This window comes from Thermobia domestica, chromosome 17, assembly GCF_964235325.1.
Source record: "Thermobia domestica chromosome 17, izTheDome1.hap1.1, whole genome shotgun sequence".
In the NCBI taxonomy this organism is placed as follows: domain Eukaryota; kingdom Metazoa; phylum Arthropoda; class Insecta; order Zygentoma; family Lepismatidae; genus Thermobia; species Thermobia domestica.
The window spans coordinates 168,442,882-168,463,962 of record NC_137470.1 but is presented as its reverse complement, the minus strand read 5'-3'; the positions used below and the strand labels follow the sequence as shown (position 1 = coordinate 168,463,962).

General features: G+C 35.3%; 1 protein-coding gene across 1 annotated transcript in view; it reads right to left on the bottom strand.

Annotated features, from left to right (window-relative positions):
- The window catches only part of LOC145673800 (uncharacterized), a 75,352-nt gene extending 60,999 nt beyond the window's left edge, over nt 1–14,353 (bottom strand). The window contains exon 1 of the mRNA XM_081743560.1: nt 14,244–14,353. The gene's annotated coding sequence lies outside the window, so the exon portion shown is untranslated. The remainder of the gene's footprint in view (nt 1–14,243) is intronic.
- Nucleotides 14,354–21,081: the final 6,728 nt, after the last annotated feature.

Sequence of the window (21,081 nt, the reverse complement as noted above, 5' to 3'; positions counted from 1 at the left end):
CTTGATGTTGACTACGTTGGAACAAATATAGCAGTATCTGAAAGCTTCGTCTTTGGCCTACACAACGCACTGTAGAAAGTTCTAATAGAATAATTAGGAAAGCTGCAGCACCTGCGTTAACTGTCGAATTTTGCTCCTGAGGCGGAAAAAGTGTCAAAATTTCGTGTGTACGTTGAGAGAAAGAACTTTCCTGTCATGTAGCGATAGTGGTGCCGACTCAAAAGAATCTTAAAATTCGGTTTGGATTTTTTTGTGAATTTTCACCCCTCCATTTCTCTTCATAGTTTTCCTCCCGTTGGGAACATTGCAATCAAGCTGACGCCATAAAATTTCCACATTCTTCTAGATACAAGGTCTTAACTATATCAATCGGGTAAATAGTCTCTGAGTGATAATTCATTAAGTAAAAGTCTACGAAAACGCCAAAAATAACTAGGCCCCGAAAGGGTTCACAACTTTTGACTAGAGCGTAAATGTCAACAGAAAACCCGCCGGGAACCGGTGAATCTATATTTTTGAACTCGGTAGACGCTGTCAAGTTCCTGTTGTTTTAGAATTACCATAACTACAATACTTAGATGGAGTCATATGAAACATAATTGTTATTACAATTGTCCCGAATACTCCCACATTGATATTTTAACACAGTTTTTCAACGAAAGAGTAATTACAACTTTTGTCTTTTTTTCAAAACTTCAAAAATGAAACCTCTTATTCTGATTCTGTTGGGAGAGGGATGGAGTATAAACCAGTCGACTGTTGTTTTCTCTCTGCCCAGAGGAAAAGCTCGTCATAATTTGATATATACTTGTTTTCATTAAACTTATTCAGGTTCACATCAAGAAAAAAAGATATTTACCTAATTTTCAACAGTAAAATTTTGAACGCCTTCTAGACAGAAGACTGTTTCAAACTGCGCTACACCACCAAGTCTAATCCATGGAGCTGAAAATAGCTAATATGTTTTTTATGCACTCCATTATTCTCCGAAGGGGTCGCGGTGCCTCATAGGTGCCCTCCAGCTGGTCTAGTGGTTAGCACGTGCGCCGTTGGTGTATGGAGTCCTGGGTCCAATTCCAGGTGGGAGAGCATTTGGAGTTTATAACTGTCCTCGATGTTTCTGTGTTCGTGTCCCTGTCGTTTTAGGTTACTGGTAAAGCGATTTAAACAAGTAAAAACTGAGTAAAATTAAGTAGAAATTAGTAATAAGTAGATAAGCAAGCTAATGAAGCACGTTCTGTGAATCAGTTAACTTTTAAAAAAAATAAAAAAGTCGTAGAGCATTCTCCTGTGGTGCCTGTGATCTTTGGTTCGATCCCAGCTCGCTCCAAGTGAACTTTGTGGTGAACAAATACCGTGTGCGTGGCTTTTCTCGAGGTTCTCTCGTTATCTCCCACTTTCTTCATTCCAGTATTTTTATCCATTTCTCCCTTCATCGCCGTCTCCTTTAGTCTACCCGGAATAAAAGTGGGATGTAAAACTTAAAGATCTCATTTCATTTTTATATTTTCCAAAGGCAGTTTCTAGGAAATATGTTCCTCAAATCCTGATCATCAAATTACCCCACCACCGTTAATTTGTTACAATTCTAATAACTTTGATATTTAGACAATTCAAATGTCAGATTTTAATACAAGTAAACCTTCTAGTTGTGATTTCTATGTAAGAGTATATACGTATTACTTTTCTTCATTCCTTTTTTCCAGCTATACAGCAAAGTCAATCAGGTAATCATGATATTTCCAAGTCTTCTAAAGGGCCTGCAACGACAACCACAAATTTTGAGTATAACACAAACCCAGACACAGCACAAGATCAACGACGTTTGGTATTTCCTAAAACAGAGGAGTTTACTTGGTATCTCTTGAGGCAGGTTCAAAATTACCGCAACAATTGTCAGGCGTTACAGTATTTGAACGATGCTCTGGCATGTAACGTCGAAAAATGGATAAATTTGTACATGAAGTCCGAGAAGGCTAGGCAAAGATATGTTCATTTTTCGAAATCTCTAAATACAGAATATGAATTAAAATTAGAGCTGGAGAGTAAAGAGAAACAGAACATGTTAACTCAGCATGTCAACCAGTTGAAAGCAAAAGATATTCAAATTAAAAGCCTCCAGGAAAAAAATAACCTGTTAGAACGACGTTTCAATTCCGTAAAGATTCTCCTAAAGAAGTATAAACTATTGCATAGGAGTAAACGAAACGAAGTAAGTAATTTCAGTATTTATATGATTTTGTTCACTGACAAGCAAGGGGCGCGATATCGAGACTCGAATTGCGCAATAAGAGTTACATATACTGAAAGAGCATCAGGTAGTTAGTAAGTTACCAAATTATTAGCTGCAGTCCGCCAGTAGGGAAAAGTTATGGGACTGTAAAGTTCAGAGCCTGGCGTACGAAAACCACACAAAACTTAGCATTTGGCTTGTTCCTCTTTGTATTGACAAGAGATAATGAACTCTAAAGTATTCCCATCACAGATCATGATGTTTGACATAAGAAAATCTGTATGATCCGAATTGTCAGTGTTGCCATCCATAGAAATTACAGTGTTGCCAGAATAAGAATACCTCAAAAAGCTTACAAGGAAATAGTACGCGATCGGGACTTTCGTTGCAGAATACGGGTTATAAAGTATATTTTGAAAGAGCACCAATCATGAAGGGACCACGTTATTACCTGCAGTCCGCCAGTAGGGCAAAATTATGGGGCTGCAAAGTGAACATGAGAGTCAATGGCAAACAGAAGGAATAACCTGTTTGTGTGTGCAATAGCAAATGGTATTTGTTTGGTAAGGGGAGATAGCTATGTAAATGACAGTGTTAAGCCACACAATTGATATGAAGAGCAGAAAATATCGAGTAATCCAAACAAAAACAGTTAGTACAATATGCATATCGGACGATGGCCAGCGACGCGCAGTGATAACACATTTCTGTGGTAAGGGAGTCAAAACAATACTGAATTGGTGTCTGGAATGCTTCCGGTGCGATGTCCATGTATCCCGCTTGGATAATATATCACGGCGTTGGATGATATATCACTGACAACACGAACCGAGTTTTACGATTCGCGATGCTCGGCATTTGTGTTGTCTGTCTGTCGGTATGCCTCACGATAAATGCCCAACGAACAAACCGATGCGAACCCAAATGACATTTTCACAGGTTTATTGTGAGGTCTACTTTGCGAAGCACATTCATACTAGTGTTCTCTTGGTAGCTTTTGCACTTCTGTTGAAATAATATTCTGGAATGTTAATACAAGTATAACTACTTTGATTCTTACAAACTAAATAACGTATTATGTAAAACGTAGTTCCGTGCGAACCACGAAAACATTATGTCACAAAACACCGCTGTGTTCACTCTTTCATTCGCTGCAAACCAAGCTTTTCGCGGTATTCTTATTCGGGCAACACTGTAATTTCTATGGATGGCAACACTGACAATTCTGATCATACAGATTTTCTTATGTCAAACATCATGTTCTGTGATGGGAATACTTTAGAGTTCATTATCTCTTGTCAATACAAAGAGGAACAAGCCAAATGCTAAGTTTTGTGTGGTTTTCGTACGCCAGGCTCTGAATTTTACAGTCCCATAACTTTTTTCCTACTGGCGGACTGCAGCTAATAATTTGGTAACTTACTAACTACCTGATGCTCTTTCAGTATATGTAACTCTTATTGCGCAATTCGAGCCTCGATATCGCGCCCCTTGCTTGTGAGCTATACTATTGAGCTTCTTACACGCTGTAATATTGAGCAAATAATTTTAGAGATTGTAATAGCTAATTGATGAAGCGTTCATCTGATACAAAAGGTATTGGTTCGATCTCTGTCTATGCGAATTTGTGGTAGTACAATCCTTACGCTTTCTTAAACTGTTATCTTGAACTTCCTTAGGCCTCCCATCATTACTTTTGTATCTAAATTCATTTGTTTTCTTTATTCCTCTTGCTTTCTTCAGTTATCCTTATTTTTCACTCCTATTGTTTTCTTCATTCATTCTCCTATCTCCACTCCTTGTGCTATCTTCATTTCAATAGCTCTCTTCATTTTTTTTTGTTTTTTTTCATTCCACTTGTTTCTTGATTTCTTAATTTATTTTCCATTCCCCATTCCCGCTTGCTTTCTTCTTTCATATTGCATGTTTATTATTCTTCCTTTCTTTCTTCATTTGTCCTATTTTCATTTATCCTCCTTTCTCCATGCATCTTCATTTCTACAATATCCTTCATTTTTTATTCTTCCCCTTTATTAATCTCTTTTCCTTCCTTCATTTCTAATACTTTCTTCATTCATCTTCATTTCTTTGCTCCTCTTTCTCCCTTTCTTCATTGATCATTTTCTTTAATTTTCTGTTTATGAATTCTACTTCCTTTCTTCATTTTTCTGACTTTCATTCCTCGTCTTCCATCCTTCATTCCTATAGCTTTTTTTTCTTCGTCTTGCTTTCTTCATTTATTTTGCTTTCTTCATTACTGTCCCATTCATCTTCCTCTTTCTTTATTAATTTTCTTTCATCTATTTCCTTTCTTAATTCCCTATTGCTTTCTTCATTCATATTGCTTTCTTCGATATTTTTTCCATCTTCATTCACCCTCCTTTTTTATTCCTTCTTACTGTCTTCATTATTATTGCTTTGCTCATTCCTCTTTTTTCTTCATTGTTGTTCATTTATCATTCATCCTTCTTTCTTCATTATTTTACGTTTATTCATCTTCCTTTCTTCGTTCAGTTTGCTTTCCTCGTTTTGCGTGCTTTTTTCATTCATCTTTCTTTCTTTATTCCCATAGATTTTTTCATTTTCCTTCTTTCATCATTAATTACTTTCCATTTATTGACTTCTTTTCTTTTATTCATTTCTCTTGCTTTTCTCATTTCTGTTCGTTTATTCATTCATTGTCGTATTCTTTTTGAACACCTTTCTTCTTTTGTTTATTTCTTCATTTTTTCTTTTCTTCATTCTTATTCCTACTTTCATTCCTACTACCTTATTATTCCTTTTTGGGCATAAGTAACGCCTATTTTATGTATTTTGTATAAATCATAATACTTAAAAAAAAGAGAAAATGAGTCAGTTATGATTGATTATAAATAGAAACTCACTTCGTGTGTTCGAAATGCCTCCTTGTTGGCCAATATAATGTTGAACCCTAGGAGCAACACATTTGCAAACGTTTTGGTACATTTCCACATTAGTTAAGATTTTTTTTTTTCTTCATAAAATATTGTTTTGAAACGGAAACTACTAGGTTAACTAGCAGTTTCTAACATGACATATGATGTATCCATTCAACCAGAAAGTTATTAATCATATTTATCGCCTTTAGTCATAATTTCGCGAAACTCTTATGGTTTCTCTTCATTTCTACTATCTTTGGAGCATACGTATGGAGTGAGATAAGTCCAAAATTTTACCCATTACAAATACTTTGTCAAATCTATCCACCCATTTCTCATGGCATTTCTTTGATAACAAGAGCAAGCCACTGACACTTGTGACGCCTAACCTCACAGTTATTGTCGCATGTGGATGTTCGCATCAGTAACTACTACACAAAGAAAGAAGTCTCTAGTGGTTGACAGCGCCCCTTCGGCGGCCTACATCAGTAACTTTCGATTTTCTAAGAAATCCGATACTTTCATTAATGTGGATTGAACTTTTAATTAGTTATAATTTTTTAAACAATCTGAATGAAAGGTGTTCAAAACTATCTTAGCGTTGTCAATCTATTTTTTCTATCAAATTAATCAGTTATAACGAATTTACAAGAATGAAAACCATTACAAAATCTGATAAACGAACATTTCGCTTCCTATCAATTGACACTAAGTGGTGAAACTCAGCTCTGAATGACCTTTTGGCTGCTTTGCACGTGGTAATTACATAGATGTGCAGAGAGGCGGGAATGTGCTACCACTTGCGATGCTCTTGCGGTAATGTAAGAACTACATGCGTCGCCGATTATAAAGTGTCAAACATTTTGCATGAAGATTCTGATAAAATTGTATTGAAGATCAATATGTCATGGGAGATATTTATTAATGGTAAACAAATGAAGGAGTTAGAACATGTTACGATAAATGTACTTTATGGAAAGGAAATACACACTCTTAGATTTGTGGATGATATCTTAATGTTGGCCGACAGTTAGAAAAAAAAATAGGAGCATATCTAAACAGAGTGCAACGGGTTGCTAGAAACAAATAATACAAGATGTAAGGAATAAAAAGTACAGGAAAATGAAAAAAAAAACTAGTTCAGAACAGGAAAAAGTGCAGGAAAATGATACAAGATGTAGGGAAATAATATAAGATGCAGAGAAATCATACAAGATGTAGGTAGCAGAAGTATAGGAAAATAAAAAAACTTAGTTCAGAATAGAGAAATTATACAAGACGTAGGAATATAAGATGCAGGGAAATAATACAACATGTAGGTAAGAAAAAGTACAGAAAAGTGAAAATCCTAGTTCAGAATAGACTATATTATTTTCCTATAACATGTAGGAAAATAATATAAGGGAAAATAATATAAGATGCAGGGAAATAATATAAGATGCAGCGAAATAATACAAGATGTACAAAGAAATTACAGGAAAATAAAAAGTTCAAAATAGGGAAAAGTGAAACGATGTGCCAAACCAATCGAAAGATAGCGGTCCCGACAAAACTGTCCAATGATATTGGCCGCAACATGAATTTAACAATAAAATTTAATTGTGTGCTACTTCTTAATATAAATGAAAACAGGATGCGGTCTGTACTAGAGTTTATTTTTCATAATAATTGTATATGTCATTATCTCTTATCAGAGTATAGAATTATAGAAGTTGATGATAGAAGAGACATTGATGTAAAATTTAAATGCAATATGTCGGGGCTTACTTGTATTTATTTATTTTTTCATTATATACAAGATTACTTCTCTCAAGATGGCTCCCGTAATAACCACAGTTCCACTGGTTAACATATATGGACAAAAAATAATTTCATTTTCAGTTTTGGAAATGTTTGAAACTAGAGTGAGATTTCTACTGATTTTGATTTCAACCGATTTCCACCATAATTAAGTATTTATTAGTATCGTTCAATCCGCAGCACTCGGATCAGGTACTAAGTGAAAGATAATTCTACCTCGAAATGTATTTCTCTTTAGAGAGAGAGAGAGAGAGAGAGAGAGAGATGCCCTAGTAGCAAGAAAGATTTCGACCATTTGGCGCGTGCTTGGCTTTTGAATTTCCACGCTTGCACTTGAAACGCATACTTTCATACTGTTTGCCTTTTGTTGTATTTGCAAGCGATGCTTTGGATCCTTATAGCATCACTGGCCGTTCATTGGCTATTGAATTGACTTGATTTGTAAAACGCTTGCGTCAAGTTTGTGTGGAACACTGAATGCAAGGTTGCCCCCATATAACTTTGTTACTGCAATCCAGCTCGTGGTATGCTTGCACATTTTCCAATCAAGCTGGATGCAAACTTGGCCGACTTGTAATTCAAGCTTACAACAAGCGGTTTGCAAGTTGTTTCTACTACTATGGTACGTTTTTCTTTATACATAAATCATAAATTAATAAATAGGTAGAACATATAAACAAAATTAATAAATTAAAGTATTCTTTAAAACGTACTTTAAAAAAATAAAAATGATACTCTTTTTAAAAATAAATTATATTTCCTAAAAAGTCAGGGGCGGATCCAGGATCGACTTCTGCAAGGGGGGTTTGTCATACTGCTACTTTTAAGGGCTCCAAACTTTGGGATGTGTTTTATATATATATATATATATATATATATATATATATATATATATATATATATATATAAAGAAAGTTTCCTCTTCTGGGGGGCGATCGCCCCGATCGCCCCCCTGGATCCGCCCCTGTAAAAAGTAAATATAAAAACAATAATTCCGTTTTCAAGAAAATTACTTTAAAAAACTACGTAAACGTGGCTAAAACCACACATGGGGGGCGTTCTCATGTGCAATCAATTTATAATATGAGACTGTGAATGCACTCTCAATGATTTTATTTCTATTCATGCGTAAATAGAAATTCTTAAATCTAATTTTCTTGGAAACAGATTTATTTGTTTAAATATTTATTTTGCTTTCTACTCTCTAGTTCTAAGTAAGTAATTTTCTAATTACATGCTAGTATATTTCATATACTTATTATTCACATTTAGTTTTTTCTTGTTATGATTGTTTACATTTCCGTACAGTCTCTCTCCGTCATAATTGTATCACGTAGGGAGGAACGTGTTAAATTAAGACTGCAAAATTTGATCAATTTGTTCATATGGCCCATCTACGTACGGTCCAACTAATATTTATTTTAGTTTAATATATATAGAAAGGTATGAAAATACAATGGAATAGTGTGCTCTCCCGTGAATTATGTCGCTATGCAAGGTTTCATGATTGTGCAACGTCGGGAAATGAATAACTTTAAGATTTCTAGACAAGATTGAACCATTGTGAAAAGCGTCTAAAATGTGGACGGCAGTATTCACAGATAATTAGTTAATCAAGCGTTAGTCACGCGACTAATTAGTTTCGTAATAGCTCTGTACTAAGGAGGGTGCACTTTTTGGTAATCAGAGTCTGGTTGGAGTTCAGTTAATAAGTTTATTTGGGTATGGTTAACTAGTAACTCCTAACTAATAACCCCAATATCTTGAGTGAAAAAAAAAATGTGGGGACTACGGAAATCTATACGTGGCCATGCATTGTCTGTAGAAATGAAAATATATGAAATACGAAATTCGAAATGTTTCCTTTCTGGTTTGACATCGCAACAGCTCACGAAATCGAATTATGATTAATGTATCCATTTCTGAGGGAGGTATTTATTAAGGGGAATAAGTAGAAGTCAATTACTATTAGCGACAACAGAAATATTATGTTGTAATTGTAAGGGAAAATAATTTATGGATCATTTGTATGTATCCCTCAGAAAACTGGAAATTTTTTACTCATTTCTCTCTGTACACTTTTAAGAAACAGTTCTGCTACTATAGAGGACTCGGCTAAATAGCTGTTTCATAGTTAACTCACCCGACAATGTGAATGGTAAGAAAGAAAGAAAGAAAAAAGAAAGAAAGAAAGAAAGAAAGAAAAGAAAGAAAGAAAGGAAGGAAGAAAGAAAGACATGTATTTAGTTGCCTTTGTATTCTCATAATGTAAGTTTAGTGTGGCTAAACCAGGGTACCCTGTGCTCTAAATTAATTAGCTACATGTGATTAACTTGATCAAGTACTACGTGTTAATCAGAGATCCTGAACACATTTCTGATAACCATGCGTTGGTCAAACCCTTAGTATAGCGCTAATGATACGCATAAGGTCCAGAGTATGTGTGAATAGAATTTGCCATTGGATCTGCAACCATTAGCACAACTAAGTCATCTGGGTTGTCTAACAGTCTAGGGGTTTGGCATTTCATCCTCGTATTCAGTTGACACTTTCCTGGTAAATTATCTGAACTTGAAGATAGTTGATTATCAAAGTGAAGTAATAAGAACTCACCCCGACCTAGCTGCTAACTACGTTAAAAAAATGCATTTCAAATACTCCAATCCCTTTCACGCACAAAGCTAACATAGAACATTGCAGATTACATCTCAAATTACTGTAATGGAAACAGCAATATCAATATTGTATATATGGGAAAAAATTCAGGACAATTTGATATCTCACACACCAATTTCTAATCTAAAATATTCCATTCAAGGTGGGAGCCATGATGTGCCAAGACAAGATACCTATCAAAAAATAGTCCTTCATATGAAATTCATCAACATCAGCAATCCCGTACTATTTTATAACAAAATAAAAAAAGTACTGGCTACCTTACTAAATTTTCTCGCTGAAATTTCTTAAACTAAACCCTGTTAAGCTGCAGTTATTACTGAAAATTTATTCGTGAAATACTAACAGAACGATGTTTTCAGAAAACTTAACCCGAAGAAAATTCACCGTAGAAGTTAACTTCATTACTGGACCTTTCATGTGAAATATCTTGAGCGATTAGTAGAAGATTGCATATTGTCCAGATAAGCATTATGTCCAGATTCCATAGAATTTAGAAAATGTTATAGATTTTAAACTTGACAAAAATATATGCCGTTAACGTTGCCGATATCCGTTAAGGTACTAACGGGTTAATAAGATGCGTAGTCGAAACAATCTCTCTAGCGGTCTGTTGTGGGAAACGGAATTCAGAAAATTCGCTTTCGTTCAAGAAAAACGTGTATAGTTACGGACAAACAGTCCCACTAATAACACAATCCAATATTCTACTGCATGATCCTTATAAATATAGATTGAAATGTAGTTTCTAGTAATTTCATTCTTATATTTAATCAAAATTTCAAACCTGTAAATAAACTTTTTCCCCAGGAATGCAGAATGAGGCAGCGTAAAATGCAGCGAGTTAAAGCTAAGAAAGCCAACCATCCATCTAAGTGCAAGAAAAGGATAGGATCCGAAAAAGAATGAGATCACTCCCAAGGCATCAAAAAATAACTGGTGGCAAAGAACTATGGACGAATTCCTTGCAAAAAAAAAAAAAAAAAAAAAAAAAAGACGCTCAAAAATAATTGTACCCTTCAGTTGGATTCATGTGGTAATATTTTGCTACTTTCCTTCCTCCTACTTTCATTAATATTATAAAGTACAAAAACTTGCTCAAAAATAATTGTACGCTTCAGTTGGATTCATGTGGTAATATTTTGCTACTTTTAATTCATTTCTATTTCATAGCTTTACTAATGTGAGAACAAACTAAGCTTGGAAATGAAACAATTTTAAGCAAATATTTTTTGACTTATTAACATTACGTTAATTACGATGGAGTAATTTTGTTAACTTTGTCTGGATTTTTTTAGCGCCCACGTATAAAATCAGTTTAACAAGCCTTATGCTATGCGGTAGAGGGTGATGAAAGTTCACCAGGTATTAAAAACTGTTTTACTTTATGTAATATTGATTCTTATTTATCAGTAAGTTGTATAAATGTCCTTCGTTAGACAAAAAAAAAATGGTAAATGTCAGTATAGAGATCTGTCTTGTAAACCAGCCTCATTAAGATGCCAAAAATATGTTTGATAATTCCTGAAAGAAGTCAATTAGAATGTTGGCAGTAACTTCTTGAACGCGTCCCTCAAATTCCTCTACTGTACAAGCTTCTATTTTCTACACTTCATCCTTAGTGTAGTGCCAAAATTTAAAAAAAAAATCCCACGGACCAAAAATAAAATAAAAATCTTTCTGGCCATTCGTGAGGTTTAACGCAGCGATGTGAGCTTGCTCGTAAAGAGATAAGCGGTCTTCCAGTTTTTTTTAACACTGTGGATACTGCTTCCAGTGAACGAAGTGAAGCGAAACAAAGACCAGTGATTTTGCTTACCAGGCGCACAACGAAGAAGTGAAGTGTCACTAGCTTAAAAAAAAAATAAACTTCGTCACGCTGTTCGCTAGCTAAAATGTTCGTGAATTGAAATTATTTTTCGAACGATCCTAATGTAAGTGCAATTAAACCATTCCAGCCACAGATAGAAAGTACATGGCAGTTCTTTGTTCTTCAGAATTGTACAGATTGTTGATATTGCCATGTTGTGTTGGTTAGCAATGTCAGAAACACGAACGTTATTCTCATATTTGCAATACTTTCTCTTTTTTTATTTGCATAGTAATAACTAGGATTCGTACTCCTGATATTATTAACACTTTTCTTTCCTTCTAAGTCATAATGAGAGCTAGTAAAACACAGAAAGGACATAAAACAAAAAAAAAAGTGCGTATCAATCTGAAAAACAACGTTTACAGTTTACGTATGAAAGCACCAGGGAGCGAGTAGGATTGCAGGTGCAGGAGGTGTATGCGCAGTTGTACCCAGAAATGTCTTTCGTGAAGCAACGAAAATATTGTTCATAAACCTAGTTCGTGAGGAGTTTTTTTTTTTTTTTTTTGCGATAAGAAAGGTTCGTGAACCGAGGTCTATTGTAACAAAACTTTTAAGTCAACATCTAAACCTAAACCTTTGCTAACCTTTGCTAAATAAAACTAAGAGTAAAGAAAAATATTCTACCTTACGCCACGTACATGGATTTCCCTTTATTCAATAATCAACATTTAACTTTTTAAATTCCTCCTCTCTTAGTACCTGATTTTAACAAACATCTATCAAGAAATACAGACTAAGGTTTGAAAGACGCCACACGACGTTTACAGCAACAAAATCCGGGATTTTACTACTGAAGTTACGAATGACAGGGAGTAGGAGTCAAATTACATAATTAAAAGCAGGTCTAGATTATATATATAGAGAGAGATGTACAGAACATCTGTGGGGTTTAAAATTTATTTCATTGTAATTGTTATTATTTACAGAAAATAAAGAGTTAGACTATGGTTAGAAACAGTTATTTTTGTCCTTTTGGAGGAACATGTCTTTATCGAGCCAAGCAGTGGCTTCATCTCTAGTAGCTAAAGATATCGCACACCCGGTGGAAGACTATTACAAGTCAAAAAATACACATTTGAGGAAACGTGACTTTTAAGGTTTGTACCGTATATTCTATCAAAATCGCTCCCTGTAAAACTGGTATTTCTGCCATCTAGGAGTTAATTTGTTTAGTTACGTTTCTGCCAAAATACCACCAGGTAGAGCTCGCTTCCCTCTCTCTATTCTCTTTTAAGAGATGATAACTCAATATTTCCATTTTTTGAGTTGTAACGATGTTCCACCGGGTGTGCGATATGGAGTTCTCCTAAACCTATGAGTTTGTTTCTGATAAGCATCGTTTTTTACTCTGATCTTTGTAGCAAGTATTAAAAGTGATAATCCAGAAATTTAAAATCTTTTTTAATGCTAATCTGTAAAATGTAAAGTACGAGGCCACATTTTTAAACTATACTCTAGATTGATTTGCTGATATATTTTTTTTGTTTTCTTTTTTCTTTCTTTTTTTTTAAAAAGTTAAGAATATCTAGAATTTTATTGTTTTAAAATATGTTTAACAAATTATAATATTGCGATTTTTGCACAAAACGCAGACATTTATCCTGTGTTTTCCGTTAATGTCCATCGGCGTAACTTAAACTATACAAGGTGTTTCGAAACAACACCGACAACGTTTGGGATGTCATTCCTGACACCAAGATAAGACAACAAATATAGACCAACCTGGGTGCACAAATGCTTCCTTTTGGAGTTATAGGAAGTCGCAAACATGAAAAAATGAGCTTTAAAGACCCATACCTCCAAAAACTATAGGACCTATAGCAGTCGGGTCAAGACTTCACTTCGGAACTAATATGCTTGCTATCCAAAAATGCATGTTTCAGAATCCTGCGGTACTCACACAACAAGTTTTATAGAGGGAGTTTTCTACGGGCATATCTGAAGTACTCACCAACTACCTCTATAAAAATTGTTTCGGAACTACCACAGGATTGTGAAACTTGGATAGGAAACATACTAGTTCCTAAATAAAGTCTTGACCCGCCTACGGAATGTCCCAAATATTTGGAGATACGGGCCTTTAAACTTTACGTTTCCATATTTTTGGCAGCCTATAACTCCGAAAGGAAGCATAGCGCACCATAACCTGCATCTGCTCGTGTGTCATGAGATACTTTGTTCATCTTGTATCTAAATCACTCTGCCAGAAGCACACAAATAATGTAATCCCACAACAGACTTCATCAACTGGTTTTTGTGTATATTTATGTTCAAATTGATGCATCGCATGACCCTCTTCTTATTTACACCAATCGCACCAGTTTCAACATGGCCTCTTTTAAGATGGCGGATATTCTTTTTATCACTTTTAACAGATCATATCTACCATCTCGCATCCATGTATGCTCCTTTCGTGTGGTTACAATGAAGAGTTTTAAAGAAAAACTTGCATTTTCTCACCATGTCCTTAATGTACCGACGTTCCCCATTTGATCTTTCTCGAGTCCTAGTGTCCCAACGTCTTGGACACTGCAGCTACAATTTTGGCTGTGAGTGTTTCCCGAGGTACTCTATCTATACACAAGTTTCATGAAAATAGGACTCTGATAGATACCTAGGGTTCCTTGTCAGTTGGATCTTGGTGAACATTGCTTAAATTCATGATTTATTATAATAAAACCATGCATTTAAACTTTTAGTCTTAATACCATGAAACGTACGACTATATATAAACGTATACATTTAAGCATATACTTACTATTAGCTGTTCTGTATTAATGCTGCAGAAAACAAGTAATTCCAATTTGACCACCTCAATGATAACGCGGAAATTGCCACACCGTTATTCAATAACTGAGTCAGGCTACCTGTAACGTCAAAGGTTCGCAAAGATCAACTTTAACGCATGCGCGAAAAAAAAATAGAACGTACACAGACTACCAGAAAATCAATACTGTATACATACAGATAAGTGTCAAAATAATGGAAACACCTGTAGCTTGCAACATGGAAGATATATGAAGTGGTAACTCTGAGGTTTCGTGTGCAGCACCAAAACGTTGTTAGTAGTTATTAAATGATCGTCTTTAGTACGACAGCCGGGATAGAGCGGACAAGTGTGTTCGAGCAGGCAGTCGACATTTGCATGAATGTAATAGGCAACTTACCAGAAATGAAATAGTAACCGTGAATTGGAAAACTATTTAATTTAATAATGAAAACATCCTGAATATAGGAATTTCTCTTTTGTGAATGGTAGTCGTTTATTTCGGGTAGAGAAAAAGAACGAACCATGATTCCAAGTACTAAATATTTATGTTATTATCAATGTCAATTTGATTTGATTTGATTTCATTTATTCATTCTGTACATCATATTACATGTATGTTTGAGTACTGACCTTTCGCTATTTCTGTTCTTAACTGTAGAATTTGGTGAAAACAAAATTAAGGAACCGATGAAGCACAGAAAAGAATATGTAGACTTCTGCGCATATAGTAAAATTATATTTCTTTCGTTGTCATAATTTGTTTCATATATTACAAGGTACTTGTAATCCCTAGTTCGATCCCAGCTCGCGTGAAGTTGGCTTCGTGGTGGACAAACATCGTGCATATAGGATTTCTCGGGGTTCGCCTGTTTCTTCCCACTTACTTCATTCCACCATTTCATTTTCTCACCATCTCCTCTAGCCTACACAGTATAACCATGGGATTGTAAACCTGAAAGATTTCGATGAGGTATTAACTTCAAAAGACTTAACTGACTGGAATGCAGAAAAGTCATAAATATAAAGTGTGTTAGAGTTTTGTGCTTTGCTGGCTGTACAACCCTCCTAGTATTCCACGTTGGAATTTCCTGAATTCAGGCCTAGTAGCATCACATTACCAAAAGAAAGGAAAACATCTTGCTTGAGAGAGAGCTGATACTCGACAGTTTTCGAAGCAATGAGCATTCTTAAAAACTATAGCGATGTGAGCACAAAATTAAAATACGAAATTATTTTATAATTTGATAATTCTTCTGTTTGAGCCGTAATGAATATTTACGACCAAAAACGCGACTAGGATTTTTCCCCACCCGCAAGGAGGGAGGAGAAAGACTGATACACAAGCGAAGTCCCGAATATATATACCTTGATGCAAATAATATTCTTCATGTAATACAATTATAATTAATGCATATTGCGTAACTTTATTAACCATAGTAAATATACAAAATATTATAGTGAGTGCGTAAGTAAATCTAAATTTTTGAGTATGTATTTCGAAGAATCGAACCCATCTCGGAAATCCAGGAGAGCAATTGCCCCCTTTTACTCTTCGTTGCGACTCTCAATCAGAAAAGGACGAAGTCTGCTGGCCATTAAAACATGACGAGCCCATCTGCATTGCTAGCCCTAAAGTTACGTGCACTACGAACTGAGAAAAATGCCTGGGACCGGTGGTATGATAGTAGCAATTCAACAAACAATGGCAGACGTAGATGCCAAATCGTAGAATTTAACGAAAAATATTTCCTATAAAAGTTACTTTCGCAATAATACTTCGAAAGAAATCGAAATTGGTACCACTTTCGATTTTAAATTTTGAAGTTGACCCCTCGTAGAGTTATTCCCGCTACGCCCCTGGATATGGAGACATCACTACTTGATTCTTCACATACGATTTGGTCATTCAATTTTTTTGTTTGCGTCTCTACGTGCACTACGAACCGAGAAAAATGGCTGGGAGAGTGGTCTCATGGTAGCAATTCAACAACCAATAGCAGACGTAGATGCCAAACCGTAGAATTTAACGAAAAATATTTCCTGTAGAAGTTGTTTCTTTGTCAATATTTCCAAAAACATCGAAATTGATACCACTTTCATTTTGAAATTTTGGAGTTGACCCCACGTAGAGGTATTCTTGCTACGCCACTGGATACGGAAGTATCACAATTTGATTCTTACATACGATTTATTCAATCATTTTTTTTGTTTGTTTGTTTGAAGTGTCTACGTGGACTACGAGCCGAGAAAATTGACTGAGATGGGTGGTCTGATACTAGCAATTCAACAACCAATAACGGACGCAGATGCCAAACCGTAGAATTTAACAAAAAATATTTCCTGTAAAAGTTGTTTCTTTCTCAATAATGCTTCGAAAGAAATCGAAATTGGTACCACTTTCTATTTGAAATTCTGAGGTTGACCTCCCACATAGGAATACACGCTACGCCACTGGATATGGGAGAATCACCATTTGATTCCTCACATAAGATTTGGTCATTACTTTTTTTTTGTTTGTTTGTTTGTTTGAAGTGTCTCCGTGCACTACAGGCCGAGAAAAAATGCTTTGGACGGGTGGTCTGATAAAGGCAATTCAACAACCAATAACAGACGTAAGTGCCAAACCGTAGAATTTAACGAAAAGTCCTTTCTGTAAAAGTTGTTTCTTTTCCAATAATACTTCCAAAAAGATTGAAATTGATACCACTTCCCATTTGAATTTTGCAGTTGACACCCCTTGGAGGTATTCCCGCTGCGCCACTGGATATGAAAACATCACCATTTGATTCCTCATGTAATATTTGATCATTCAAGTTTTTGTTTCAAGTGTCTACGTGCATTATGGGCCGAAAAAAGTGCCTGTGTCATGTTGTCTGATACACCCTATATATCGTAATTGGTCCAAAAAAACTCACAATAAATGTTCAAAAAAAATAAACGAAAAAGAAAGAAAGAAAGAAAGAAAGAAAGAAAAATGTATATATTGTGGTTCTAGTTGGACTGATATAAACTTAATAATTACTTGAAACATCATTAGTTTGCAAATAGCTACTCAACCTTTAAAATATTTATTTTATTCTGCCTCATTGTTGTAAAAGATGACAAATATAGACAAACAGATGTTCCTTTTCTCTGACAACAATGCAATAATTATAACGTAATAGCTGATCATGTTTTAGCAGATTTGAGCTCTAACATCTGGAGTGTCACATGAAAGGTAGTAGTAATTAAACGAAATAAAATTTTACAATTATTTTGTGTTAGCCCAGTGAAACATGGATGCTATTAGAGAAAAGAAGGTATCGCCATTGTTAAAATTGCCGACGGAACTCCTCGAACTTATATTAGCACAACTTTCGAGTCGAGAAATTGAGAACATAAGAAGAGTGTGCAAGAGAATGAACGAGATCAGTTTGAATGTTTTAATTCGAAAATATACAAGGATTCAGAAAGAGGTGAAAAAGCTTAAGGAGGACATTGTACACTTCGTAGATTATGATGTGAAAGTGCTCTGTGGAATTTTCCTGGACTCGATTCAAAATAAGTGTGACTATATTGATGAAGCAGTGGTGAAATTAGAAAATGGTGATGTTAGTGCACCCTTCCCCTGTAGAATACTCGATGAGGTGCATCATGAGATCTATTATTACAAAGACGCAACGAGTAAAATTGAACCAGTAACTGAAGAAACATTGTGCACGTTTCTGGAATTCAGTAAGCATATTCTAGACTTACTGGTACCCTCTGATGAGGAACCTGAGGAAGAGCCTACAGATTAAATAAAAAGGGTAAGACAGTTTTTTTTTTTTTTTCATATTTTTAGAGTGCTTGGTTTTAGTCATTACATTATGTGATAGATGTATCATAAAAGAGGATGCAATCTATTGAATTGGTTAGTCATAAAACGTAAATATTGCAATACTTTGAATAATCTTGAATTCGTATGATAGAATAATTAGTTGCCGCGATGGTTCAGTGGTAGAGCGTTCACCTTTGGTGCGTGGGGCCCCTGATTCGTTCCCAACTCGCGCCAAGTAGGATTTGTGGTGGGCAAACGCCATGTGTATGGGTTTCTAGTGTAAATTAGGCAAAATAGGAGGATTTTTTTAAAAATTAAAATGAAACAAGATATTTGTTTTACGTCCCTCGATTATGCCGGCTAGGCTAAAGGAGACGGTGATGATAAGAACGGAGTGAAATGGTGGAATGAAGAAAATTGGAGGGAATGGGTGAACTCCGAGAAAAGCAACGCACACGATGTTTGTCCACCACAAAGTTCACTTGGCGTGAGCTGGGAACGAACAAGGGACCGCACGTACCAGAAGTAACCGCTCTACTGCTGAGCCCCCATGGCCCCTTTCCTTTTAGATTCGTGATTTCAGCGATATTATATTGTTCCCATTTTAATAGTAAGTTTTGTTTTTCTTCCTTTATTAAATTACCAGCAGAATACTCATTTTTCGCACGGGGACAATACGTTTCATTTTGGACACAAAAGACACCAAAGCTGTCACCAATTAACTTAGGGACCCAAAAAGTATAAATTCGACATTAATATCGGTCATTTTTAATCATCTGTAGACATTGGCGGTATCGGAAGTGTCACTCTTCATCTCAGTGACTCCGAAAACTATGGATTCGACACTAATACCGGTCATTTTGGTTCTTTTTATACATCTCCCCCTCTCCAAAGTTTGTCGAGTTGGAGTTAAATGACATCGGAAGTGTCACTGTTCATCTCAGGGACTCCGAAAAGTATTGACTCGACACTAATATAGGTCATTTTCGATGTTTTTATACATCTCCCACTCCCCAAAATTTGTGGAGTTGAATTTGGAATTAAATGGAATCGGAAGTGTAACTATTCCTCTTAACAATCCCAAAAACTATTGATTCGGCATTAATATCTGTCTCTTCTGATAATTTTGATATATCTCCTCGCCCCAAGTTGCGGGGTCGAATTTGGATTTAAACGGCATCGGCAGTGTCACAATTCATTTCAACGACCCCTAAAACTATGGACTCGACAGTAGTACTGGTCATTTTCAATCATTTTTATATATCTGCCCCTCCCCCAAGTTACACCTTCAGAGTAAAATGTTAAAAACTATGGAGGGCCCGAACTTCATTTATGTTGAAAATTTGATCGAGATCGGTCGTTTGGTTCAAGAGTTACGAAGAGAGTCACTGTCATTATACATAGACCAGTAAATGATGATAAACTATTAGGACAGGAAAATAGGATAAAATTAGGAGTTTGGTAGCTATCCAAGAATTAAGCTTTATGGATTAGCACTTCGGTAAATTGTAAATTTTTCAGAGTTTATTGTTGTGTGCTGTTGTTTCTCCTTCCCTTTCCTTTTTTCATTTTCTTCCATTTCCTCAAACATAATGAATAATGATAATGAAAAAGGGGCGGGAATGGGGAATGGCGGAAACTTCATAACGAGGAACTACATAATTTATATGGTTTACCCAACATTGTTTGGGTAGTCAAGTCTAGGAGGCTTAGGTGGGCAGGTCATGTAGCTAGAATGCAAGAAAGTATAAACGCTTTCAAAGTCTTGACTGGAAGACTAATCGGAAAACGACAATTAGGAAGACCTAGGCGCAGATGGGAGGACAATATTAAGATGGATTTCGCAGAGATAGGAATTCAAAGTAGAAACTGGATTCAATTGGCTAAGGATAGAAGTCAGTGGAGAGCTTTTGTGAACGCGGCATTGAACCTCCGGGTTCCATAGACCACAGAGTTAGTTAGTTAGATAATGAAAGAAAATAAATGGCAATGATGATAACCCGTTCCGGATTCAATTTTCAGATACCGAATCTGAAAGACGGGTCTGAGCCAAAAAAAAAAAAAAAAAACAATTTAAATAACATAGGGATTTCTTCATCCCCCTTTAGACCCCTTAAAAGCTAAAAATATTCACTTTTGGTAATTTTTATGTGTGTTAGCTCTGAAAAGATACAATCATGACAAATTTTATCATTCTAATCCTGCCGGAAGTGCCAAAACATTTTGGGGTGTACTGTAGATGTCCCATATAAATAACATGGGAAAGGTTTATCAGTTCCCCATAAACTACTCAACAGTTGATTTTTTTTTTTTTTTACTTTTGGTGACTTATTTAGGTAATGCTAACGAAAACGTACAAGCATGCCGAATTTCAAGTTTTTATTCCAATTTTAAGTACCTTAACGTGAGATTATAAGTCCAAAAAAAGCTCCATTTAAATAACATGGGGAATTTCTTCATGCCTTCCTTGGAGCCCCTAAAAATTAAAAATATTCACTTTTGGCTATTTTCCTGTTGGTTAGTTCCGGAAAGCTACAATCATGCCAAATTTCATCATTGGAGCACTACAGTAAGTGCCCAATAACTTTGGGTTGTAGATGATGCGCCATATAAATAACATGGGAAAAATTTTTCAGTTGCCTATAAAACCACTATAAATCTTGATATTTTATTATTGGTGGTTTATTTAGGTAATAATAACTAAAACGTACCAGCATATGTAATTTCAAGTTTTTATTCCAATTCCAAGCACCTAAAATATGAGATTATAGGTCCAAAAAATGCCCAGTTAAATAGCACGGAGAACTTCTTCATCCTTCCTTTAGACACCCTAAAACTTAAAAATATTTACTTTTAGAAATTTTTCTGTTATTTAGTTCCAAAAGGCTACAATCATGCCAAATTTCAGCTTTCTACGTGAACAAAAAGTACCCGTTATTTCATGAAGTTTTATACATAGTTAGGAGGATAATGAAAAGGTAATTTGTTGGTTAGGAACGGTTTATTATCTGCATTTATTATCATTTT